This window comes from Microcebus murinus, chromosome 14 (genome assembly GCF_040939455.1).
Source record: "Microcebus murinus isolate Inina chromosome 14, M.murinus_Inina_mat1.0, whole genome shotgun sequence".
NCBI classification, from domain to species: domain Eukaryota; kingdom Metazoa; phylum Chordata; class Mammalia; order Primates; family Cheirogaleidae; genus Microcebus; species Microcebus murinus.
In genome coordinates, this window is record NC_134117.1 from 80,536,090 (window position 1) to 80,560,941 (window position 24,852).

At 62.7% G+C, this 24,852-nt stretch overlaps 6 pseudogenes; all 6 read left to right on the forward strand.

The window, feature by feature from the left end:
• The first annotated feature begins 3,414 nt into the window (after positions 1–3,414).
• Positions 3,415–3,533, forward strand: LOC142876282 (uncharacterized; annotated as a pseudogene).
• A 3,766-nt stretch (positions 3,534–7,299) lies between these two features.
• Positions 7,300–7,418, forward strand: LOC142875914 (uncharacterized; annotated as a pseudogene).
• Positions 7,419–11,175: 3,757 nt separating this feature from the next.
• Positions 11,176–11,294, forward strand: LOC142876283 (uncharacterized; annotated as a pseudogene).
• A 3,767-nt stretch (positions 11,295–15,061) lies between these two features.
• LOC142875915 (uncharacterized) lies at positions 15,062–15,180 on the forward strand (annotated as a pseudogene).
• Positions 15,181–18,947: 3,767 nt separating this feature from the next.
• Positions 18,948–19,066, forward strand: LOC142875916 (uncharacterized; annotated as a pseudogene).
• A 3,761-nt stretch (positions 19,067–22,827) lies between these two features.
• Positions 22,828–22,946, forward strand: LOC142875917 (uncharacterized; annotated as a pseudogene).
• Positions 22,947–24,852: the final 1,906 nt, after the last annotated feature.

Genomic DNA, 24,852 nt, shown 5'->3' on the forward strand with positions numbered 1-24,852 from the left:
GGTTCTATGGGCTACACGTAGGAATCTTTGGTGGTGGCACCTGATGTTGGGGGATCCGGAGTCACACCCAGACCTGCTCCACAGGCTTCCTTTTACTTTTCTCTTCGGATTCATTATTTTTAAAAAGTGTCCCTTACCTCTATTATTGCATTTTCTTTTCTCTCTCTTTTCAAGCAGATGATGGGAGTCCAAGTATTCAGGTGACATGTGTTGCCCGTGCCCCCCTCCCCGCTGTGTTCTTATTCATATACCTCTCATGTTGCTCCAGCGTATCGTGGGGGTACCAATGTTAAGGTCGGGTACGTTGCCCTCTCCAAGCCTCCCCCCTCGGGTCAGAGCTTCACGTGCGCCCATCCCCCAGTCGGTGCGCACCCACCCCATTCCCAATGGATGTGTATGCCCATCCCCTCCCCCCACCCGCCCGACACCCACCCGATGAAGGTGATTCCTCTCCGTCCACTTAGGTGTCCATCCGTTCGTACCAATTTGCCGGTGAGCGCGCTCACGTGGTGCTCGTGTGTCCGTTCTTGGGATACCTGGCCTACTGGAACGGGTTCCAGCTCTGGCCAGGAGAACACGAGAGGCGCCCTCTCACCGCTGCTCCTCACAGCCGAATGGCACTCCGTGGTGTCCACGCGCCACATTTTATTAATGCACTCCTGGATGGATGGGCACTCGGGTCGCTTCCACATCTTTGCGATTGTGAATTGTGCCCTAACTGTAACCCTAACCCTTACCCAGCCCGTCTCCTCTGCCCCTGCCTGACGCACTCCTCCCCGGCCAGGCCCGTCACTGTCCTGGGCCCCCGCCTGACCGGCTCCTTCCCGCCCGGCCTGTCACCGTCCTCTGCCCCTGCCTGACATGCTCCTTCCCGCCGGGCCTCTCACCGTCCTCGGCCCCTGCCTGACCGGCTCCTCCGTCGCCTGGGCCTTCCAAGGGCTTGGTGTGGACGCTGCTTCCAGGAAGCCCTCCAGAAACCCGGCAGCAGGGTGGCCGCAGCAGTCTCCAGCAGCGGTCCCTAAGTCGCGTGCGGGGGACGTGCCCCGGCTGTGCCGCGGGGGGGCCCAGCCTGGTGTCTTCCCTGAGGCCCTGCGGCCGCCGGCTGCCGCCCCCCCGCAAGGGGAGAGCCGCGGAGGTGGGGACCGCCTCCTGATGGGATCCCGGGGCTCTCTGTCCTGCCCGAAGGCCCAGCTGGCCTGCGGGTCCTTAGAGTGGCAAAAACCTCCGAAAACTGAGACTGAGGGTCCGGTGGGTGTCTGCACTTTTGTGCTGGGCACCCCAGGGAGGCCCGGGGGCTGGCTGGACAACGTGGTCTGCTGGGCGGGGGGGTTTGGAGGAGCAACTGATGCCCTTTGCACTTTGGGTAGCAAGAGTCTGAGGTGTCTCCGAGCCCTGTGCCATGTCGGGGGGGGGGGTGCGGGTGGGAGGAGGAGGAGGAGGAGGTGGGAAGGGCCGGGGCCTGCAGTCGTGTTCCCGGGGTGGCACGGCAAGTGGCTTCTTCCACAGGCTGCTTGGCCTGGGCTCCCTGCACCTGGGCCTTTGGAGGACCGGCCCTGTGTTTGCCAACACTTCCTGCAGGGACCCAGAGCTGGGAGGTTGCATCTCTCAGCCCTGGGTCGGGCAGAGCCCCAGCGGGCCATGCCCACAACCTCTCTCAGCACCGGTCCCCCAGAAGGCTCCCTTGGGACCAGGATTCTCTTGCGGTGACTCTTTAAGGTCTGGCCCCTGGATGGAGGGGCACCAGGAGTAGAGGAGCAGGAAGGGGAAGGGGGTGGCCATGCGAGGGGACACTTTGAGGCCAAGTCCCAGCTTCAGCCTGATCCTCCTGGGAACCCCGCTCTGAGACAAGGAGCCGGGCTTCGCATTCCCACAGCAGCCAGTCGTGGGCTGAGGACACCTGGGGCGTTGGGAACTCCCTGGCTTCTCCTTGGTTTAACATCTGGCGCTGCTTGGGAATCGTGCCGCCACACACACCCGAGTGCAGGTGTCTTCTGCACAGACTGCGGGCCTCGCTCTTCTGAATGCCGCTAGCTCGCCACCCACCCACGGGTGAGCCTGGTCAGGGTGCTTTCTCTCAGGGGCAGACTCTCATCCGGGCGGGCTACCGGTGTCTCTGTTTGCTCCTTTCTTTCTTCCATTTCGGGAAAGGCTTCCTTACTGGGTGTGGAAATCTCCTATGCCTTTCCTCGCCTATTCTGTCAGCTTTCAAATTCTCTTTCAGGCCGGGCGCGGTGGCTCAAGCCTGTAATCCTAGCTCTCTGGGAGGCCGAGGCGGGCGGATTGCTCGAGGTCAGGAGTTCGAAACCAGCCTGAGCAAGAGCCAGACCCGGTCTCTACTGTAAATAGAAAGAAATTAATTGGCCAACTAATATATATAGGAAAATGAGCCAGGCATGGTGGCGCATGCCTGTAGTCCCAGCTACTTGGGAGGCTGAGGCAGAAGGATTGCTTGAGCCCAGGAGTTTGAGGTTGCTGTGAGCTAGGCTAACGCCACTGCACTCACTCTAGCCTAGGCAACAAAGCGAGACTGTGTCTCATAAAAAAAAAAAAAAATTCTCTTTCAGTTGCCACCCTCACAGATGGATTAGGAAACCCTTCCCGGTGCACTCATTAGTGAAATGACCTCAAGGAAGCTGGAATCCAATATCTAATCGCCGACTTTTAGCGAGTCCACACGCCAGGGTGGTCGGGGTCCAATGCAGCCCCGGCCAGGCCCAGGCCCCTTGGACCGGGCCACAGGAGGACACAGAGGAGGGTCCCGGCCCCCACGAAGCGGTGCCGGCAGTTCTCCACGGGCTTGGGCGTTTTCCAGAGGTAGGAGATGGAGGGGACTGATTTCTTCAGCGCCCCACAAACCACGCCACCCCACCCCACCCATGGGACACATCCCCAGAGAGAGACGCCCCATACACTGGCTCCCCTCCCCCTTGCGCTGTGCCCCAGCCCTGGCCCGGGGGAATAGGCGGCCGCCCAACAACAGGGCGAGGGGGGGCGCAGCTGAAAGGGGTTGTGGGGGAGGGCGGCCCCTGGCTGGGGTCAAAGGGCGAGCGCCCCGCGCGCGCGTGCGCAGTCAGCGGTGGCGACGCGCTGGGGGTGGGCAGCGGGTAGGTGAAGGAGGCCGAGGCCGGGGGAGGAGACGAGGGGGGCTGGAAGGGCTCCACCTTGACGAGTCCAGCCGTGGAGGCGCATCTTGTGTGAGTGTGAGTGAGTGTGAGTGTGTGTGTGTGTGTGTGTGTGTAGAGAGACAGCCCCCCGCCCCGCCCCGCCCATCACCCCCGTCCCTCGGAGCCCGCTGGACCCGGCGGCGAACTCAACAGGCCCGGCCCGGCGCGGGGCGTGCGTGGGGCGGGAGGAGGCGGCGGGGTTAGCGCAGAGAGGCTCGGCTTCTTGAGCGGGGCAGGGGCGCCCTCCGCCGTCCACGGCCACACCACCCTGAACGCGCCCGATCTCGTCTGGTCTCGGAAGCTAAGCAGGGTCGGGCCTCGTTAGTACGTGGATGGGAGACCGCCTGGGAATACCGGGTGCCACAGGCTGCTTCTTTTTTGTTTTTGTTTTTTTTTGGCCTCTTGTTCTGTCCCCTTTCTGGGAGCGCGGCGGCGGCCCGGGGTGGGGGTGACCCCCACCCTCAGCGCCCGCCGCGGTGCCTGGCGCCCCAGCCCGCACCGTGGGGCCTCCTCTTGTCCCGAGCCGCGACACCGCCGCCACGCGGCAGCACGCGTGGCATCTGGACTGTCAGGTCTCAGACCAAAGGTCTGCTCTGTGGGAACCGACACGCTGGAGGAAACCTTGAGAGTCTGAGAGGGGAGGGAGTTCCAGAAGAAGGCCAGGATGTCATTTTGAGGGAGTGTGTGACCAGAACTCGTCCCGTTGCTTTTGGGGTTCTATGGGCTACACGTAGGAATCTTTGGTGGTGGCACCTGATGTTGGGGGATCCGGAGTCACACCCAGACCTGCTCCACAGGCTTCCTTTTACTTTTCTCTTCGGATTCATTATTTTTAAAAAGTGTCCCTTACCTCTATTATTGCATTTTCTTTTCTCTCTCTTTTCAAGCAGATGATGGGAGTCCAAGTATTCAGGTGACATGTGTTGCCCGTGCCCCCCTCCCCGCTGTGTTCTTATTCATATACCTCTCATGTTGCTCCAGCGTATCGTGGGGGTACCAATGTTAAGGTCGGGTACGTTGCCCTCTCCAAGCCTCCCCCCTCGGGTCAGAGCTTCACGTGCGCCCATCCCCCAGTCGGTGCGCACCCACCCCATTCCCAATGGATGTGTATGCCCATCCCCTCCCCCCACCCGCCCGACACCCACCCGATGAAGGTGATTCCTCTCCGTCCACTTAGGTGTCCATCCGTTCGTACCAATTTGCCGGTGAGCGCGCTCACGTGGTGCTCGTGTGTCCGTTCTTGGGATACCTGGCCTACTGGAACGGGTTCCAGCTCTGGCCAGGAGAACACGAGAGGCGCCCTCTCACCGCTGCTCCTCACAGCCGAATGGCACTCCGTGGTGTCCACGCGCCACATTTTATTAATGCACTCCTGGATGGATGGGCACTCGGGTCGCTTCCACATCTTTGCGATTGTGAATTGTGCCCTAACTGTAACCCTAACCCTTACCCAGCCCGTCTCCTCTGCCCCTGCCTGACGCACTCCTCCCCGGCCAGGCCCGTCACTGTCCTGGGCCCCCGCCTGACCGGCTCCTTCCCGCCCGGCCTGTCACCGTCCTCTGCCCCTGCCTGACATGCTCCTTCCCGCCGGGCCTCTCACCGTCCTCGGCCCCTGCCTGACCGGCTCCTCCGTCGCCTGGGCCTTCCAAGGGCTTGGTGTGGACGCTGCTTCCAGGAAGCCCTCCAGAAACCCGGCAGCAGGGTGGCCGCAGCAGTCTCCAGCAGCGGTCCCTAAGTCGCGTGCGGGGGACGTGCCCCGGCTGTGCCGCGGGGGGGCCCAGCCTGGTGTCTTCCCTGAGGCCCTGCGGCCGCCGGCTGCCGCCCCCCCGCAAGGGGAGAGCCGCGGAGGTGGGGACCGCCTCCTGATGGGATCCCGGGGCTCTCTGTCCTGCCCGAAGGCCCAGCTGGCCTGCGGGTCCTTAGAGTGGCAAAAACCTCCGAAAACTGAGACTGAGGGTCCGGTGGGTGTCTGCACTTTTGTGCTGGGCACCCCAGGGAGGCCCGGGGGCTGGCTGGACAACGTGGTCTGCTGGGCGGGGGGTTTGGAGGAGCAACTGATGCCCTTTGCACTTTGGGTAGCAAGAGTCTGAGGTGTCTCCGAGCCCTGTGCCATGTCGGGGGGAGGTGCGGGTGGGAGGAGGAGGAGGAGGAGGTGGGAAGGGCCGGGGCCTGCAGTCGTGTTCCCGGGGTGGCACGGCAAGTGGCTTCTTCCACAGGCTGCTTGGCCTGGGCTCCCTGCACCTGGGCCTTTGGAGGACCGGCCCTGTGTTTGCCAACACTTCCTGCAGGGACCCAGAGCTGGGAGGTTGCATCTCTCAGCCCTGGGTCGGGCAGAGCCCCAGCGGGCCATGCCCACAACCTCTCTCAGCACCGGTCCCCCAGAAGGCTCCCTTGGGACCAGGATTCTCTTGCGGTGACTCTTTAAGGTCTGGCCCCTGGATGGAGGGGCACCAGGAGTAGAGGAGCAGGAAGGGGAAGGGGGTGGCCATGCGAGGGGACACTTTGAGGCCAAGTCCCAGCTTCAGCCTGATCCTCCTGGGAACCCCGCTCTGAGACAAGGAGCCGGGCTTCGCATTCCCACAGCAGCCAGTCGTGGGCTGAGGACACCTGGGGCGTTGGGAACTCCCTGGCTTCTCCTTGGTTTAACATCTGGAGCTGCTTGGGAATCGTGCCGCCACACACACCCGAGTGCAGGTGTCTTCTGCACAGACTGCGGGCCTCGCTCTTCTGAATGCCGCTAGCTCGCCACCCACCCACGGGTGAGCCTGGTCAGGGTGCTTTCTCTCAGGGGCAGACTCTCATCCGGGCGGGCTACCGGTGTCTCTGTTTGCTCCTTTCTTTCTTCCATTTCGGGAAAGGCTTCCTTACTGGGTGTGGAAATCTCCTATGCCTTTCCTCGCCTATTCTGTCAGCTTTCAAATTCTCTTTCAGGCCGGGCGCGGTGGCTCAAGCCTGTAATCCTAGCTCTCTGGGAGGCCGAGGCGGGCGGATTGCTCGAGGTCAGGAGTTCGAAACCAGCCTGAGCAAGAGCCAGACCCGGTCTCTACTGTAAATAGAAAGAAATTAATTGGCCAACTAATATATATAGGAAAATGAGCCAGGCATGGTGGCGCATGCCTGTAGTCCCAGCTACTTGGGAGGCTGAGGCAGAAGGATTGCTTGAGCCCAGGAGTTTGAGGTTGCTGTGAGCTAGGCTAACGCCACTGCACTCACTCTAGCCTAGGCAACAAAGCGAGACTGTGTCTCATAAAAAAAAAAAAAAAATTCTCTTTCAGTTGCCACCCTCACAGATGGATTAGGAAACCCTTCCCGGTGCACTCATTAGTGAAATGACCTCAAGGAAGCTGGAATCCAATATCTAATCGCCGACTTTTAGCGAGTCCACACGCCAGGGTGGTCGGGGTCCAATGCAGCCCCGGCCAGGCCCAGGCCCCTTGGACCGGGCCACAGGAGGACACAGAGGAGGGTCCCGGCCCCCACGAAGCGGTGCCGGCAGTTCTCCACGGGCTTGGGCGTTTTCCAGAGGTAGGAGATGGAGGGGACTGATTTCTTCAGCGCCCCACAAACCACGCCACCCCACCCCACCCATGGGACACATCCCCAGAGAGAGACGCCCCATACACTGGCTCCCCTCCCCCTTGCGCTGTGCCCCAGCCCTGGCCCGGGGGAATAGGCGGCCGCCCAACAACAGGGCGAGGGGGGGCGCAGCTGAAAGGGGTTGTGGGGGAGGGCGGCCCCTGGCTGGGGTCAAAGGGCGAGCGCCCCGCGCGCGCGCGCGCGCGCGTGCACCGTCAGCGGTGGCGACGCGCTGGGGGTGGGCAGCGGGTAGGTGAAGGAGGCCGAGGCCGGGGGAGGAGACGAGGGGGGCTGGAAGGGCTCCACCTTGACGAGTCCAGCCGTGGAGGCGCATCTTGTGTGAGTGTGAGTGAGTGTGAGTGTGTGTGTGTGTGTGTGTGTGTAGAGAGACAGCCCCCCGCCCCGCCCCGCCCATCACCCCCGTCCCTCGGAGCCCGCTGGACCCGGCGGCGAACTCAACAGGCCCGGCCCGGCGCGGGGCGTGCGTGGGGCGGGAGGAGGCGGCGGGGTTAGCGCAGAGAGGCTCGGCTTCTTGAGCGGGGCAGGGGCGCCCTCCGCCGTCCACGGCCACACCACCCTGAACGCGCCCGATCTCGTCTGGTCTCGGAAGCTAAGCAGGGTCGGGCCTCGTTAGTACTTGGATGGGAGACCGCCTGGGAATACCGGGTGCCACAGGCTGCTTCTTTTTTGTTTTTGTTTTTTTTTGGCCTCTTGTTCTGTCCCCTTTCTGGGAGCGCGGCGGCGGCCCGGGGTGGGGGTGACCCCCACCCTCAGCGCCCGCCGCGGTGCCTGGCGCCCCAGCCCGCACCGTGGGGCCTCCTCTTGTCCCGAGCCGCGACACCGCCGCCACGCGGCAGCACGCGTGGCATCTGGACTGTCAGGTCTCAGACCAAAGGTCTGCTCTGTGGGAACCGACACGCTGGAGGAAACCTTGAGAGTCTGAGAGGGGAGGGAGTTCCAGAAGAAGGCCAGGATGTCATTTTGAGGGAGTGTGTGACCAGAACTCGTCCCGTTGCTTTTGGGGTTCTATGGGCTACACGTAGGAATCTTTGGTGGTGGCACCTGATGTTGGGGGATCCGGAGTCACACCCAGACCTGCTCCACAGGCTTCCTTTTACTTTTCTCTTCGGATTCATTATTTTTAAAAAGTGTCCCTTACCTCTATTATTGCATTTTCTTTTCTCTCTCTTTTCAAGCAGATGATGGGAGTCCAAGTATTCAGGTGACATGTGTTGCCCGTGCCCCCCTCCCCGCTGTGTTCTTATTCATATACCTCTCATGTTGCTCCAGCGTATCGTGGGGGTACCAATGTTAAGGTCGGGTACGTTGCCCTCTCCAAGCCTCCCCCCTCGGGTCAGAGCTTCACGTGCGCCCATCCCCCAGTCGGTGCGCACCCACCCCATTCCCAATGGATGTGTATGCCCATCCCCTCCCCCCACCCGCCCGACACCCACCCGATGAAGGTGATTCCTCTCCGTCCACTTAGGTGTCCATCCGTTCGTACCAATTTGCCGGTGAGCGCGCTCACGTGGTGCTCGTGTGTCCGTTCTTGGGATACCTGGCCTACTGGAACGGGTTCCAGCTCTGGCCAGGAGAACACGAGAGGCGCCCTCTCACCGCTGCTCCTCACAGCCGAATGGCACTCCGTGGTGTCCACGCGCCACATTTTATTAATGCACTCCTGGATGGATGGGCACTCGGGTCGCTTCCACATCTTTGCGATTGTGAATTGTGCCCTAACTGTAACCCTAACCCTTACCCAGCCCGTCTCCTCTGCCCCTGCCTGACGCACTCCTCCCCGGCCAGGCCCGTCACTGTCCTGGGCCCCCGCCTGACCGGCTCCTTCCCGCCCGGCCTGTCACCGTCCTCTGCCCCTGCCTGACATGCTCCTTCCCGCCGGGCCTCTCACCGTCCTCGGCCCCTGCCTGACCGGCTCCTCCGTCGCCTGGGCCTTCCAAGGGCTTGGTGTGGACGCTGCTTCCAGGAAGCCCTCCAGAAACCCGGCAGCAGGGTGGCCGCAGCAGTCTCCAGCAGCGGTCCCTAAGTCGCGTGCGGGGGACGTGCCCCGGCTGTGCCGCGGGGGGGCCCAGCCTGGTGTCTTCCCTGAGGCCCTGCGGCCGCCGGCTGCCGCCCCCCCGCAAGGGGAGAGCCGCGGAGGTGGGGACCGCCTCCTGATGGGATCCCGGGGCTCTCTGTCCTGCCCGAAGGCCCAGCTGGCCTGCGGGTCCTTAGAGTGGCAAAAACCTCCGAAAACTGAGACTGAGGGTCCGGTGGGTGTCTGCACTTTTGTGCTGGGCACCCCAGGGAGGCCCGGGGGCTGGCTGGACAACGTGGTCTGCTGGGCGGGGGGGTTTGGAGGAGCAACTGATGCCCTTTGCACTTTGGGTAGCAAGAGTCTGAGGTGTCTCCGAGCCCTGTGCCATGTCGGGGGGGGGGTGCGGGTGGGAGGAGGAGGAGGAGGAGGTGGGAAGGGCCGGGGCCTGCAGTCGTGTTCCCGGGGTGGCACGGCAAGTGGCTTCTTCCACAGGCTGCTTGGCCTGGGCTCCCTGCACCTGGGCCTTTGGAGGACCGGCCCTGTGTTTGCCAACACTTCCTGCAGGGACCCAGAGCTGGGAGGTTGCATCTCTCAGCCCTGGGTCGGGCAGAGCCCCAGCGGGCCATGCCCACAACCTCTCTCAGCACCGGTCCCCCAGAAGGCTCCCTTGGGACCAGGATTCTCTTGCGGTGACTCTTTAAGGTCTGGCCCCTGGATGGAGGGGCACCAGGAGTAGAGGAGCAGGAAGGGGAAGGGGGTGGCCATGCGAGGGGACACTTTGAGGCCAAGTCCCAGCTTCAGCCTGATCCTCCTGGGAACCCCGCTCTGAGACAAGGAGCCGGGCTTCGCATTCCCACAGCAGCCAGTCGTGGGCTGAGGACACCTGGGGCGTTGGGAACTCCCTGGCTTCTCCTTGGTTTAACATCTGGCGCTGCTTGGGAATCGTGCCGCCACACACACCCGAGTGCAGGTGTCTTCTGCACAGACTGCGGGCCTCGCTCTTCTGAATGCCGCTAGCTCGCCACCCACCCACGGGTGAGCCTGGTCAGGGTGCTTTCTCTCAGGGGCAGACTCTCATCCGGGCGGGCTACCGGTGTCTCTGTTTGCTCCTTTCTTTCTTCCATTTCGGGAAAGGCTTCCTTACTGGGTGTGGAAATCTCCTATGCCTTTCCTCGCCTATTCTGTCAGCTTTCAAATTCTCTTTCAGGCCGGGCGCGGTGGCTCAAGCCTGTAATCCTAGCTCTCTGGGAGGCCGAGGCGGGCGGATTGCTCGAGGTCAGGAGTTCGAAACCAGCCTGAGCAAGAGCCAGACCCGGTCTCTACTGTAAATAGAAAGAAATTAATTGGCCAACTAATATATATAGGAAAATGAGCCAGGCATGGTGGCGCATGCCTGTAGTCCCAGCTACTTGGGAGGCTGAGGCAGAAGGATTGCTTGAGCCCAGGAGTTTGAGGTTGCTGTGAGCTAGGCTAACGCCACTGCACTCACTCTAGCCTAGGCAACAAAGCGAGACTGTGTCTCATAAAAAAAAAAAAAAATTCTCTTTCAGTTGCCACCCTCACAGATGGATTAGGAAACCCTTCCCGGTGCACTCATTAGTGAAATGACCTCAAGGAAGCTGGAATCCAATATCTAATCGCCGACTTTTAGCGAGTCCACACGCCAGGGTGGTCGGGGTCCAATGCAGCCCCGGCCAGGCCCAGGCCCCTTGGACCGGGCCACAGGAGGACACAGAGGAGGGTCCCGGCCCCCACGAAGCGGTGCCGGCAGTTCTCCACGGGCTTGGGCGTTTTCCAGAGGTAGGAGATGGAGGGGACTGATTTCTTCAGCGCCCCACAAACCACGCCACCCCACCCCACCCATGGGACACATCCCCAGAGAGAGACGCCCCATACACTGGCTCCCCTCCCCCTTGCGCTGTGCCCCAGCCCTGGCCCGGGGGAATAGGCGGCCGCCCAACAACAGGGCGAGGGGGGGCGCAGCTGAAAGGGGTTGTGGGGGAGGGCGGCCCCTGGCTGGGGTCAAAGGGCGAGCGCCCCGCGCGCGCGTGCGCAGTCAGCGGTGGCGACGCGCTGGGGGTGGGCAGCGGGTAGGTGAAGGAGGCCGAGGCCGGGGGAGGAGACGAGGGGGGCTGGAAGGGCTCCACCTTGACGAGTCCAGCCGTGGAGGCGCATCTTGTGTGAGTGTGAGTGAGTGTGAGTGTGTGTGTGTGTGTGTGTGTGTAGAGAGACAGCCCCCCGCCCCGCCCCGCCCATCACCCCCGTCCCTCGGAGCCCGCTGGACCCGGCGGCGAACTCAACAGGCCCGGCCCGGCGCGGGGCGTGCGTGGGGCGGGAGGAGGCGGCGGGGTTAGCGCAGAGAGGCTCGGCTTCTTGAGCGGGGCAGGGGCGCCCTCCGCCGTCCACGGCCACACCACCCTGAACGCGCCCGATCTCGTCTGGTCTCGGAAGCTAAGCAGGGTCGGGCCTCGTTAGTACGTGGATGGGAGACCGCCTGGGAATACCGGGTGCCACAGGCTGCTTCTTTTTTGTTTTTGTTTTTTTTTGGCCTCTTGTTCTGTCCCCTTTCTGGGAGCGCGGCGGCGGCCCGGGGTGGGGGTGACCCCCACCCTCAGCGCCCGCCGCGGTGCCTGGCGCCCCAGCCCGCACCGTGGGGCCTCCTCTTGTCCCGAGCCGCGACACCGCCGCCACGCGGCAGCACGCGTGGCATCTGGACTGTCAGGTCTCAGACCAAAGGTCTGCTCTGTGGGAACCGACACGCTGGAGGAAACCTTGAGAGTCTGAGAGGGGAGGGAGTTCCAGAAGAAGGCCAGGATGTCATTTTGAGGGAGTGTGTGACCAGAACTCGTCCCGTTGCTTTTGGGGTTCTATGGGCTACACGTAGGAATCTTTGGTGGTGGCACCTGATGTTGGGGGATCCGGAGTCACACCCAGACCTGCTCCACAGGCTTCCTTTTACTTTTCTCTTCGGATTCATTATTTTTAAAAAGTGTCCCTTACCTCTATTATTGCATTTTCTTTTCTCTCTCTTTTCAAGCAGATGATGGGAGTCCAAGTATTCAGGTGACATGTGTTGCCCGTGCCCCCCTCCCCGCTGTGTTCTTATTCATATACCTCTCATGTTGCTCCAGCGTATCGTGGGGGTACCAATGTTAAGGTCGGGTACGTTGCCCTCTCCAAGCCTCCCCCCTCGGGTCAGAGCTTCACGTGCGCCCATCCCCCAGTCGGTGCGCACCCACCCCATTCCCAATGGATGTGTATGCCCATCCCCTCCCCCCACCCGCCCGACACCCACCCGATGAAGGTGATTCCTCTCCGTCCACTTAGGTGTCCATCCGTTCGTACCAATTTGCCGGTGAGCGCGCTCACGTGGTGCTCGTGTGTCCGTTCTTGGGATACCTGGCCTACTGGAACGGGTTCCAGCTCTGGCCAGGAGAACACGAGAGGCGCCCTCTCACCGCTGCTCCTCACAGCCGAATGGCACTCCGTGGTGTCCACGCGCCACATTTTATTAATGCACTCCTGGATGGATGGGCACTCGGGTCGCTTCCACATCTTTGCGATTGTGAATTGTGCCCTAACTGTAACCCTAACCCTTACCCAGCCCGTCTCCTCTGCCCCTGCCTGACGCACTCCTCCCCGGCCAGGCCCGTCACTGTCCTGGGCCCCCGCCTGACCGGCTCCTTCCCGCCCGGCCTGTCACCGTCCTCTGCCCCTGCCTGACATGCTCCTTCCCGCCGGGCCTCTCACCGTCCTCGGCCCCTGCCTGACCGGCTCCTCCGTCGCCTGGGCCTTCCAAGGGCTTGGTGTGGACGCTGCTTCCAGGAAGCCCTCCAGAAACCCGGCAGCAGGGTGGCCGCAGCAGTCTCCAGCAGCGGTCCCTAAGTCGCGTGCGGGGGACGTGCCCCGGCTGTGCCGCGGGGGGGCCCAGCCTGGTGTCTTCCCTGAGGCCCTGCGGCCGCCGGCTGCCGCCCCCCCCGCAAGGGGAGAGCCGCGGAGGTGGGGACCGCCTCCTGATGGGATCCCGGGGCTCTCTGTCCTGCCCGAAGGCCCAGCTGGCCTGCGGGTCCTTAGAGTGGCAAAAACCTCCGAAAACTGAGACTGAGGGTCCGGTGGGTGTCTGCACTTTTGTGCTGGGCACCCCAGGGAGGCCCGGGGGCTGGCTGGACAACGTGGTCTGCTGGGCGGGGGGTTTGGAGGAGCAACTGATGCCCTTTGCACTTTGGGTAGCAAGAGTCTGAGGTGTCTCCGAGCCCTGTGCCATGTCGGGGGGAGGTGCGGGTGGGAGGAGGAGGAGGAGGAGGTGGGAAGGGCCGGGGCCTGCAGTCGTGTTCCCGGGGTGGCACGGCAAGTGGCTTCTTCCACAGGCTGCTTGGCCTGGGCTCCCTGCACCTGGGCCTTTGGAGGACCGGCCCTGTGTTTGCCAACACTTCCTGCAGGGACCCAGAGCTGGGAGGTTGCATCTCTCAGCCCTGGGTCGGGCAGAGCCCCAGCGGGCCATGCCCACAACCTCTCTCAGCACCGGTCCCCCAGAAGGCTCCCTTGGGACCAGGATTCTCTTGCGGTGACTCTTTAAGGTCTGGCCCCTGGATGGAGGGGCACCAGGAGTAGAGGAGCAGGAAGGGGAAGGGGGTGGCCATGCGAGGGGACACTTTGAGGCCAAGTCCCAGCTTCAGCCTGATCCTCCTGGGAACCCCGCTCTGAGACAAGGAGCCGGGCTTCGCATTCCCACAGCAGCCAGTCGTGGGCTGAGGACACCTGGGGCGTTGGGAACTCCCTGGCTTCTCCTTGGTTTAACATCTGGAGCTGCTTGGGAATCGTGCCGCCACACACACCCGAGTGCAGGTGTCTTCTGCACAGACTGCGGGCCTCGCTCTTCTGAATGCCGCTAGCTCGCCACCCACCCACGGGTGAGCCTGGTCAGGGTGCTTTCTCTCAGGGGCAGACTCTCATCCGGGCGGGCTACCGGTGTCTCTGTTTGCTCCTTTCTTTCTTCCATTTCGGGAAAGGCTTCCTTACTGGGTGTGGAAATCTCCTATGCCTTTCCTCGCCTATTCTGTCAGCTTTCAAATTCTCTTTCAGGCCGGGCGCGGTGGCTCAAGCCTGTAATCCTAGCTCTCTGGGAGGCCGAGGCGGGCGGATTGCTCGAGGTCAGGAGTTCGAAACCAGCCTGAGCAAGAGCCAGACCCGGTCTCTACTGTAAATAGAAAGAAATTAATTGGCCAACTAATATATATAGGAAAATGAGCCAGGCATGGTGGCGCATGCCTGTAGTCCCAGCTACTTGGGAGGCTGAGGCAGAAGGATTGCTTGAGCCCAGGAGTTTGAGGTTGCTGTGAGCTAGGCTAACGCCACTGCACTCACTCTAGCCTAGGCAACAAAGCGAGACTGTGTCTCATAAAAAAAAAAAAAAAATTCTCTTTCAGTTGCCACCCTCACAGATGGATTAGGAAACCCTTCCCGGTGCACTCATTAGTGAAATGACCTCAAGGAAGCTGGAATCCAATATCTAATCGCCGACTTTTAGCGAGTCCACATGCCAGGGTGGTCGGGGTCCAATGCAGCCCCGGCCAGGCCCAGGCCCCTTGGACCGGGCCACAGGAGGACACAGAGGAGGGTCCCGGCCCCCACGAAGCGGTGCCGGCAGTTCTCCACGGGCTTGGGCGTTTTCCAGAGGTAGGAGATGGAGGGGACTGATTTCTTCAGCGCCCCACAAACCACGCCACCCCACCCCACCCATGGGACACATCCCCAGAGAGAGACGCCCCATACACTGGCTCCCCTCCCCCTTGCGCTGTGCCCCAGCCCTGGCCCGGGGGAATAGGCGGCCGCCCAACAACAGGGCGAGGGGGGGCGCAGCTGAAAGGGGTTGTGGGGGAGGGCGGCCCCTGGCTGGGGTCAAAGGGCGAGCGCCCCGCGCGCGCGCGCGCGCGCGTGCACAGTCAGCGGTGGCGACGCGCTGGGGGTGGGCAGCGGGTAGGTGAAGGAGGCCGAGGCCGGGGGAGGAGACGAGGGGGGCTGGAAGGGCTCCACCTTGACGAGTCCAGCCGTGGAGGCGCATCTTGTGTGAGTGTGAGTGAGTGTGAGTGTGTGTGTGTGTGTGTGTGTGTAGAGAGACAGCCCCCCGCCCCGCCCCGCCCATCACCCCCGTCCCTCGGAGCCCGCTGGACCCGGCGGCGAACTCAACAGGCCCGGCCCGGCGCGGGGCGTGCGTGGGGCGGGAGGAGGCGGCGGGGTTAGCGCAGAGAGGCTCGGCTTCTTGAGCGGGGCAGGGGCGCCCTCCGCCGTCCACGGCCACACCACCCTGAACGCGCCCGATCTCGTCTGGTCTCGGAAGCTAAGCAGGGTCGGGCCTCGTTAGTACTTGGATGGGAGACCGCCTGGGAATACCGGGTGCCACAGGCTGCTTCTTTTTTGTTTTTGTTTTTTTTTGGCCTCTTGTTCTGTCCCCTTTCTGGGAGCGCGGCGGCGGCCCGGGGTGGGGGTGACCCCCACCCTCAGCGCCCGCCGCGGTGCCTGGCGCCCCAGCCCGCACCGTGGGGCCTCCTCTTGTCCCGAGCCGCGACACCGCCGCCACGCGGCAGCACGCGTGGCATCTGGACTGTCAGGTCTCAGACCAAAGGTCTGCTCTGTGGGAACCGACACGCTGGAGGAAACCTTGAGAGTCTGAGAGGGGAGGGAGTTCCAGAAGAAGGCCAGGATGTCATTTTGAGGGAGTGTGTGACCAGAACTCGTCCCGTTGCTTTTGGGGTTCTATGGGCTACACGTAGGAATCTTTGGTGGTGGCACCTGATGTTGGGGGATCCGGAGTCACACCCAGACCTGCTCCACAGGCTTCCTTTTACTTTTCTCTTCGGATTCATTATTTTTAAAAAGTGTCCCTTACCTCTATTATTGCATTTTCTTTTCTCTCTCTTTTCAAGCAGATGATGGGAGTCCAAGTATTCAGGTGACATGTGTTGCCCGTGCCCCCCTCCCCGCTGTGTTCTTATTCATATACCTCTCATGTTGCTCCAGCGTATCGTGGGGGTACCAATGTTAAGGTCGGGTACGTTGCCCTCTCCAAGCCTCCCCCCTCGGGTCAGAGCTTCACGTGCGCCCATCCCCCAGTCGGTGCGCACCCACCCCATTCCCAATGGATGTGTATGCCCATCCCCTCCCCCCACCCGCCCGACACCCACCCGATGAAGGTGATTCCTCTCCGTCCACTTAGGTGTCCATCCGTTCGTACCAATTTGCCGGTGAGCGCGCTCACGTGGTGCTCGTGTGTCCGTTCTTGGGATACCTGGCCTACTGGAACGGGTTCCAGCTCTGGCCAGGAGAACACGAGAGGCGCCCTCTCACCGCTGCTCCTCACAGCCGAATGGCACTCCGTGGTGTCCACGCGCCACATTTTATTAATGCACTCCTGGATGGATGGGCACTCGGGTCGCTTCCACATCTTTGCGATTGTGAATTGTGCCCTAACTGTAACCCTAACCCTTACCCAGCCCGTCTCCTCTGCCCCTGCCTGACGCACTCCTCCCCGGCCAGGCCCGTCACTGTCCTGGGCCCCCGCCTGACCGGCTCCTTCCCGCCCGGCCTGTCACCGTCCTCTGCCCCTGCCTGACATGCTCCTTCCCGCCGGGCCTCTCACCGTCCTCGGCCCCTGCCTGACCGGCTCCTCCGTCGCCTGGGCCTTCCAAGGGCTTGGTGTGGACGCTGCTTCCAGGAAGCCCTCCAGAAACCCGGCAGCAGGGTGGCCGCAGCAGTCTCCAGCAGCGGTCCCTAAGTCGCGTGCGGGGGACGTGCCCCGGCTGTGCCGCGGGGGGGCCCAGCCTGGTGTCTTCCCTGAGGCCCTGCGGCCGCCGGCTGCCGCCCCCCCCGCAAGGGGAGAGCCGCGGAGGTGGGGACCGCCTCCTGATGGGATCCCGGGGCTCTCTGTCCTGCCCGAAGGCCCAGCTGGCCTGCGGGTCCTTAGAGTGGCAAAAACCTCCGAAAACTGAGACTGAGGGTCCGGTGGGTGTCTGCACTTTTGTGCTGGGCACCCCAGGGAGGCCCGGGGGCTGGCTGGACAACGTGGTCTGCTGGGCGGGGGGTTTGGAGGAGCAACTGATGCCCTTTGCACTTTGGGTAGCAAGAGTCTGAGGTGTCTCCGAGCCCTGTGCCATGTCGGGGGGAGGTGCGGGTGGGAGGAGGAGGAGGAGGAGGTGGGAAGGGCCGGGGCCTGCAGTCGTGTTCCCGGGGTGGCACGGCAAGTGGCTTCTTCCACAGGCTGCTTGGCCTGGGCTCCCTGCACCTGGGCCTTTGGAGGACCGGCCCTGTGTTTGCCAACACTTCCTGCAGGGACCCAGAGCTGGGAGGTTGCATCTCTCAGCCCTGGGTCGGGCAGAGCCCCAGCGGGCCATGCCCACAACCTCTCTCAGCACCGGTCCCCCAGAAGGCTCCCTTGGGACCAGGATTCTCTTGCGGTGACTCTTTAAGGTCTGGCCCCTGGATGGAGGGGCACCAGGAGTAGAGGAGCAGGAAGGGGAAGGGGGTGGCCATGCGAGGGGACACTTTGAGGCCAAGTCCCAGCTTCAGCCTGATCCTCCTGGGAACCCCGCTCTGAGACAAGGAGCCGGGCTTCGCATTCCCACAGCAGCCAGTCGTGGGCTGAGGACACCTGGGGCGTTGGGAACTCCCTGGCTTCTCCTTGGTTTAACATCTGGAGCTGCTTGGGAATCGTGCCGCCACACACACCCGAGTGCAGGTGTCTTCTGCACAGACTGCGGGCCTCGCTCTTCTGAATGCCGCTAGCTCGCCACCCACCCACGGGTGAGCCTGGTCAGGGTGCTTTCTCTCAGGGGCAGACTCTCATCCGGGCGGGCTACCGGTGTCTCTGTTTGCTCCTTTCTTTCTTCCATTTCGGGAAAGGCTTCCTTACTGGGTGTGGAAATCTCCTATGCCTTTCCTCGCCTATTCTGTCAGCTTTCAAATTCTCTTTCAGGCCGGGCGCGGTGGCTCAAGCCTGTAATCCTAGCTCTCTGGGAGGCCGAGGCGGGCGGATTGCTCGAGGTCAGGAGTTCGAAACCAGCCTGAGCAAGAGCCAGACCCGGTCTCTACTGTAAATAGAAAGAAATTAATTGGCCAACTAATATATATAGGAAAATGAGCCAGGCATGGTGGCGCATGCCTGTAGTCCCAGCTACTTGGGAGGCTGAGGCAGAAGGATTGCTTGAGCCCAGGAGTTTGAGGTTGCTGTGAGCTAGGCTAACGCCACTGCACTCACTCTAGCCTAGGCAACAAAGCGAGACTGTGTCTCATAAAAAAAAAAAAAAAATTCTCTTTCAGTTGCCACCCTCACAGATGGATTAGGAAACCCTTCCCGGTGCACTCATTAGTGAAATGACCTCAAGGAAGCTGGAATCCAATATCTAATCGCCGACTTTTAGCGAGTCCACATGCCAGGGTGGTCGGGGTCCAATGCAGCCCCGGCCAGGCCCAGGCCCCTTGGACCGGGCCACAGGAGGACACAGAGGAGGGTCCCGGCCCCCACGAAGCGGTGCCGGCAGTTCTCCACGGGCTTGGGCGTTTTCCAGAGGTAGGAGATGGAGGGGACTGATTTCTTCAGCGCCCCACAAACCACGCCACCCCACCCCACCCATGGGACACATCCCCAGAGAGAGACGCCCCATACACTGGCTCCCCTCCCCCTTGCGCTGTGCCCCAGCCCTGGCCCGGGGGAATAGGCGGCCGCCCAACAACAGGGCGAGGGGGGGCGCAGCTGAAAGGGGTTGTGGGGGAGGGCGGCCCCTGGCTGGGGTCAAAGGGCGAGCGCCCCGCGCGCGCGCGCGCGCGCGTGCACAGTCAGCGGTGGCGACGCGCTGGGGGTGGGCAGCGGGTAGGTGAAGGAGGCCGAGGCCGGGGGAGGAGACGAGGGGGGCTGGAAGGGCTCCACCTTGACGAGTCCAGCCGTGGAGGCGCATCTTGTGTGAGTGTGAGTGAGTGTGAGTGTGTGTGTGTGTGTGTGTGTGTAGAGAGACAGCCCCCCGCCCCGCCCCGCCCATCACCCCCGTCCCTCGGAGCCCGCTGGACCCGGCGGCGAACTCAACAGGCCCGGCCCGGCGCGGGGCGTGCGTGGGGCGGGAGGAGGCGGCGGGGTTAGCGCAGAGAGGCTCGGCTTCTTGAGCGGGGCAGGGGCGCCCTCCGCCGTCCACGGCCACACCACCCTGAACGCGCCCGATCTCGTCTGGTCTCGGAAGCTAAGCAGGGTCGGGCCTCGTTAGTACTTGGATGGGAGACCGCCTGGGAATACCGGGTGCCACAGGCTGCTTCTTTTTTGTTTTTGTTTTTTTTTGGCCTCTTGTTCTGTCCCCTTTCTGGGAGCGCGGCGGCGGCCCGGGGTGGGGGTGACCCCCACCCTCAGCGCCCGCCGCGGTGCCTGGCGCCCCAGCCCGCACCGTGGGGCCTCCTCTTGTCCCGAGCCGCGACACCGCCGCCACGCGGCAGCACGCGTGGCATCTGGACTGTCAGGTCTCAGACCAAAGGTCTGCTCTGTGGGAACCGACACGCTGGAGGAAACCTTGAGAGTCTGAGAGGGGAGGGAGTTCCAGAAGAAGGCCAGGATGTCATTTTGAGGGAGTGTGTGACCAGAACTCGTCCCGTTGCTTTTGGGGTTCTATGGGCTACACGTAGGAATCTTTGGTGGTGGCACCTGATGTTGGGGGATCCGGAGTCACACCCAGACCTGCTCCACAGGCTTCCTTTTACTTTTCTCTTCGGATTCATTATTTTTAAAAAGTGTCCCTTACCTCTATTATTGCATTTTCTTTTCTCTCTCTTTTCAAGCAGATGATGGGAGTCCAAGTATTCAGGTGACATGTGTTGCCCGTGCCCCCCTCCCCGCTGTGTTCTTATTCATATACCTCTCATGTTGCTCCAGCGTATCGTGGGGGTACCAATGTTAAGGTCGGGTACGTTGCCCTCTCCAAGCCTCCCCCCTCGGGTCAGAGCTTCACGTGCGCCCATCCCCCAGTCGGTGCGCACCCACCCCATTCCCAATGGATGTGTATGCCCATCCCCTCCCCCCACCCGCCCGACACCCACCCGATGAAGGTGATTCCTCTCCGTCCACTTAGGTGTCCATCCGTTCGTACCAATTTGCCGGTGAGCGCGCTCACGTGGTGCTCGTGTGTCCGTTCTTGGGATACCTGGCCTACTGGAACGGGTTCCAGCTCTGGCCAGGAGAACACGAGAGGCGCCCTCTCACCGCTGCTCCTCACAGCCGAATGGCACTCCGTGGTGTCCACGCGCCACATTTTATTAATGCACTCCTGGATGGATGGGCACTCGGGTCGCTTCCACATCTTTGCGATTGTGAATTGTGCCCTAACTGTAACCCTAACCCTTACCCAGCCCGTCTCCTCTGCCCCTGCCTGACGCACTCCTCCCCGGCCAGGCCCGTCACTGTCCTGGGCCCCCGCCTGACCGGCTCCTTCCCGCCCGGCCTGTCACCGTCCTCTGCCCCTGCCTGACATGCTCCTTCCCGCCGGGCCTCTCACCGTCCTCGGCCCCTGCCTGACCGGCTCCTCCGTCGCCTGGGCCTTCCAAGGGCTTGGTGTGGACGCTGCTTCCAGGAAGCCCTCCAGAAACCCGGCAGCAGGGTGGCCGCAGCAGTCTCCAGCAGCGGTCCCTAAGTCGCGTGCGGGGGACGTGCCCCGGCTGTGCCGCGGGGGGGCCCAGCCTGGTGTCTTCCCTGAGGCCCTGCGGCCGCCGGCTGCCGCCCCCCCGCAAGGGGAGAGCCGCGGAGGTGGGGACCGCCTCCTGATGGGATCCCGGGGCTCTCTGTCCTGCCCGAAGGCCCAGCTGGCCTGCGGGTCCTTAGAGTGGCAAAAACCTCCGAAAACTGAGACTGAGGGTCCGGTGGGTGTCTGCACTTTTGTGCTGGGCACCCCAGGGAGGCCCGGGGGCTGGCTGGACAACGTGGTCTGCTGGGCGGGGGGGTTTGGAGGAGCAACTGATGCCCTTTGCACTTTGGGTAGCAAGAGTCTGAGGTGTCTCCGAGCCCTGTGCCATGTCGGGGGGGGGGTGCGGGTGGGAGGAGGAGGAGGAGGAGGTGGGAAGGGCCGGGGCCTGCAGTCGTGTTCCCGGGGTGGCACGGCAAGTGGCTTCTTCCACAGGCTGCTTGGCCTGGGCTCCCTGCACCTGGGCCTTTGGAGGACCGGCCCTGTGTTTGCCAACACTTCCTGCAGGGACCCAGAGCTGGGAGGTTGCATCTCTCAGCCCTGGGTCGGGCAGAGCCCCAGCGGGCCATGCCCACAACCTCTCTCAGCACCGGTCCCCCAGAAGGCTCCCTTGGGACCAGGATTCTCTTGCGGTGACTCTTTAAGGTCTGGCCCCTGGATGGAGGGGCACCAGGAGTAGAGGAGCAGGAAGGGGAAGGGGGTGGCCATGCGAGGGGACACTTTGAGGCCAAGTCCCAGCTTCAGCCTGATCCTCCTGGGAACCCCGCTCTGAGACAAGGAGCCGGGCTTCGCATTCCCACAGCAGCCAGTCGTGGGCTGAGGACACCTGGGGCGTTGGGAACTCCCTGGCTTCTCCTTGGTTTAACATCTGGCGCTGCTTGGGAATCGTGCCGCCACACACACCCGAGTGCAGGTGTCTTCTGCACAGACTGCGGGCCTCGCTCTTCTGAATGCCGCTAGCTCGCCACCCACCCACGGGTGAGCCTGGTCAGGGTGCTTTCTCTCAGGGGCAGACTCTCATCCGGGCGGGCTACCGGTGTCTCTGTTTGCTCCTTTCTTTCTTCCATTTCGGGAAAGGCTTCCTTACTGGGTGTGGAAATCTCCTATGCCTTTCCTCGCCTATTCTGTCAGCTTTCAAATTCTCTTTCAGGCCGGGCGCGGTGGCTCAAGCCTGTAATCCTAGCTCTCTGGGAGGCCGAGGCGGGCGGATTGCTCGAGGTCAGGAGTTCGAAACCAGCCTGAGCAAGAGCCAGACCCGGTCTCTACTGTAAATAGAAAGAAATTAATTGGCCAACTAATATATATAGGAAAATGAGCCAGGCATGGTGGCGCATGCCTGTAGTCCCAGCTACTTGGGAGGCTGAGGCAGAAGGATTGCTTGAGCCCAGGAGTTTGAGGTTGCTGTGAGCTAGGCTAACGCCACTGCACTCACTCTAGCCTAGGCAACAAAGCGAGACTGTGTCTCATAAAAAAAAAAAAAAAAATTCTCTTTCAGTTGCCACCCTCACAGATGGATTAGGAAACCCTTCCCGGTGCACTCATTAGTGAAATGACCTCAAGGAAGCTGGAATCCAATATCTAATCGCCGACTTTTAGCGAGTCCACACGCCAGGGTGGTCGGGGTCCAATGCAGCCCCGGCCAGGCCCAGGCCCCTTGGACCGGGCCACAGGAGGACACAGAGGAGGGTCCCGGCCCCCACGAAGCGGTGCCGGCAGTTCTCCACGGGCTTGGGCGTTTTCCAGAGGTAGGAGATGGAGGGGACTGATTTCTTCAGCGCCCCACAAACCACGCCACCCCACCCCACCCATGGGACACATCCCCAGAGAGAGACGCCCCATACACTGGCTCCCCTCCCCCTTGCGCTGTGCCCCAGCCCTGGCCCGGGGGAATAGGCGGCCGCCCAACAACAGGGCGAGGGGGGGCGCAGCTGAAAGGGGTTGTGGGGGAGGGCGGCCCCTGGCTGGGGTCAAAGGGCGAGCGCCCCGCGCGCGCGTGCGCAGTCAGCGGTGGCGACGCGCTGGGGGTGGGCAGCGGGTAGGTGAAGGAGGCCGAGGCCGGGGGAGGAGACGAGGGGGGCTGGAAGGGCTCCACCTTGACGAGTCCAGCCGTGGAGGCGCATCTTGTGTGAGTGTGAGTGAGTGTGAGTGTGTGTGTGTGTGTGTGTGTGTGTAGAGAGACAGCCCCCCGCCCCGCCCCGCCCATCACCCCCGTCCCTCGGAGCCCGCTGGACCCGGCGGCGAACTCAACAGGCCCGGCCCGGCGCGGGGCGTGCGTGGGGCGGGAGGAGGCGGCGGGGTTAGCGCAGAGAGGCTCGGCTTCTTGAGCGGGGCAGGGGCGCCCTCCGCCGTCCACGGCCACACCACCCTGAACGCGCCCGATCTCGTCTGGTCTCGGAAGCTAAGCAGGGTCGGGCCTCGTTAGTACTTGGATGGGAGACCGCCTGGGAATACCGGGTGCCACAGGCTGCTTCTTTTTTGTTTTTGTTTTTTTTTGGCCTCTTGTTCTGTCCCCTTTCTGGGAGCGCGGCGGCGGCCCGGGGTGGGGGTGACCCCCACCCTCAGCGCCCGCCGCGGTGCCTGGCGCCCCAGCCCGCACCGTGGGGCCTCCTCTTGTCCCGAGCCGCGACACCGCCGCCACGCGGCAGCACGCGTGGCATCTGGACTGTCAGGTCTCAGACCAAAGGTCTGCTCTGTGGGAACCGACACGCTGGAGGAAACCTTGAGAGTCTGAGAGGGGAGGGAGTTCCAGAAGAAGGCCAGGATGTCATTTTGAGGGAGTGTGTGACCAGAACTCATCCCGTTGCTTTTGGGGTTCTATGGGCTACACGTAGGAATCTTTGGTGGTGGCACCTGATGTTGGGGGATCCGGAGTCACACCCAGACCTGCTCCACAGGCTTCCTTTTACTTTTCTCTTCGGATTCATTATTTTTAAAAAGTGTCCCTTACCTCTATTATTGCATTTTCTTTTCTCTCTCTTTTCAAGCAGATGATGGGAGTCCAAGTATTCAGGTGACATGTGTTGCCCGTGCCCCCCTCCCCGCTGTGTTCTTATTCATATACCTCTCATGTTGCTCCAGCGTATCGTGGGGGTACCAATGTTAAGGTCGGGTACGTTGCCCTCTCCAAGCCTCCCCCCTCGGGTCAGAGCTTCACGTGCGCCCATCCCCCAGTCGGTGCGCACCCACCCCATTCCCAATGGATGTGTATGCCCATCCCCTCCCCCCACCCGCCCGACACCCACCCGATGAAGGTGATTCCTCTCCGTCCACTTAGGTGTCCATCCGTTCGTACCAATTTGCCGGTGAGCGCGCTCACGTGGTGCTCGTGTGTCCGTTCTTGGGATACCTGGCCTACTGGAACGGGTTCCAGCTCTGGCCAGGAGAACACGAGAGGCGCCCTCTCACCGCTGCTCCTCACAGCCGAATGGCACTCCGTGGTGTCCACGCGCCACATTTTATTAATGCACTCCTGGATGGATGGGCACTCGGGTCGCTTCCACATCTTTGCGATTGTGAATTGTGCCCTAACTGTAACCCTAACCCTTACCCAGCCCGTCTCCTCTGCCCCTGCCTGACGCACTCCTCCCCGGCCAGGCCCGTCACTGTCCTGGGCCCCCGCCTGACCGGCTCCTTCCCGCCCGGCCTGTCACCGTCCTCTGCCCCTGCCTGACATGCTCCTTCCCGCCGGGCCTCTCACCGTCCTCGGCCCCTGCCTGACTGGCTCCTCCGTCGCCTGGGCCTTCCAAGGGCTTGGTGTGGACGCTGCTTCCAGGAAGCCCTCCAGAAACCCGGCAGCAGGGTGGCCGCAGCAGTCTCCAGCAGCGGTCCCTAAGTCGCGTGTGGGGGGCCCAGCCTGGTGTCTTCCCTGAGGCCCTGCGGCTGCCGGCTGCCGCCCCCCCGCAAGGGGAGAGCCGCGGAGGTGGGGACCGCCTCCTGATGGGATCCCGGGGCTCTCTGTCCTGCCCAAAGGCCCAGCTGGCCTGCGGGTCCTTAGAGTGGCAAAAACCTCCGAAAACTGAGACTGAGGGTCCGGTGGGTGTCTGCACTTTTGTGCTGGGCACCCCAGGGAGGCCCGGGGGCTGGCTGGACAACGTGGTCTGCTGGGCGGGGGGGTTTGGAGGAGCAACTGATGCCCTTTGCACTTTGGGTAGCAAGAGTCTGAGGTGTCTCCGAGCCCTGTGCCATGTCGGGGGGGGGGTGCGGGTGGGAGGAGGAGGAGGAGGAGGTGGGAAGGGCCGGGGCCTGCAGTCGTGTTCCCGGGGTGGCACGGCAAGTGGCTTCTTCCACAGGCTGCTTGGCCTGGGCTCCCTGCACCTGGGCCTTTGGAGGACCGGCCCTGTGTTTGCCAACACTTCCTGCAGGGACCCAGAGC